The sequence below is a fragment of the Octopus bimaculoides genome, chromosome 7 (assembly GCF_001194135.2).
Source record: "Octopus bimaculoides isolate UCB-OBI-ISO-001 chromosome 7, ASM119413v2, whole genome shotgun sequence".
Classification (NCBI taxonomy): Eukaryota; Metazoa; Mollusca; class Cephalopoda; order Octopoda; family Octopodidae; genus Octopus; species Octopus bimaculoides.
In genome coordinates, this window is record NC_068987.1 from 89,771,634 (window position 1) to 89,773,227 (window position 1,594).

Consider the following 1,594-nt stretch of genomic DNA (forward strand, 5'->3'; position numbering starts at 1 on the left):
ATATATATATATATATATATATACATAGATATATACTTACACATATAAACACGCGCACACAAATACAGATGTGTACACACACTCACATGCATACACATATATGAATATATGCACATCCATACACTCGCACGTTTATACATGCACATATACTCATGTGTGCATACACACACTTATACACACACACACACACATATATATATTTACTTATGTAGGTACATACATTCATGCATTGTAAACACATGGACAGGCACACATACGTATATGTAGAGAGAAATACAACCAGACACACGCACACATGGGTAGAGGGGAAGAAGAGAGGGAGAGGGTTCACTGAATTATCATTATTTCACATTGCTGAATCTAGAAATTGCATATTTGGCGGGATGGGGACATCTCGGTATTTTCTCACCATGCTTGTTTACCAAGTTTTCATTACTTAACAGGATGCACAAGGCTTCCTCAAGGCATTGCTCACATACGCCGGATAGAGTATTATCTGAGTGTGCATTTTTTATTATTGACCAAGCGAAGAGAAATAACATTCATTTGAACATCATAGAGAAATACAGGTATATAAAATACCATACAACATAAATTCTTGGTTTATTAAAATTATCTCTACCTGTAGAGGATGTGTCGTAATTACCAAATAGCAATTAAATCTGTCTTCATTTGAGAGCGGAGATTATCTCAGAAATCAAGGATTCTCTACAATTGACATACCACCAAAGAAAAGGACAGTTTTATTGTCTGGAGATAAGAGGACAGTGGAGGACACGTGTTTGCGGCTCAGTAACCGTCATGAAGACGACATTTGTCCGACCTTATCTCCTGTAGCCAAGGGACTTAAACTGAAGTAAAGCAGAGTAGAGTACATTTATGTCCTAGGTCTTAATTAAAATCTTGTTTACACCAAATTCCGCAACAATTCCCCGCTGATAGATCAAAAGATCATTTTCCTCGTGGGGTCTCCTTGGTACAGTCAGACGCTTGTATTTCAAATGTGTCGAGCTTGTACAATAAAATTCTGAATATAGAATTGACTACAACAATGACTCAAAAATGCTTTTTGCGAAAAATAAACATATTTATCACAATTTCTCGCAGAACCGACGGTCACATGTCACAGAAAGCTAACGTTTAAGAAACGTTGGTATAGAGTTTCCTTTGTTAGATCTCGAGGTTGTCTAGCTGGTACAAAAGTTCTTTATTTACAGTTATAAAACTGCAGTTGGCTCTCAAACTGAAAATCAGGGACATCGTCGCATTGTTGTGATGCACATATTTATGTAAATTTTGAATAACAGGTTTCTCACGACGTCGCTTATGCAACAATATGATTTTTAAAAAATTCACCTAGATACAGCCTGAGAACTGCATTTCCATACATACATACATACATACATACATACATACATACATACATACATACATACATACATACGTACGTACGTACGTACGTACGTACGTACGTACATACATACGTACGTACGTACATACATACATACATACATACAAGCAAAAGTACCCTATTGTTGATGTTGAAATTTCGCGCACACACACACACACATACACACACACATACACACACACA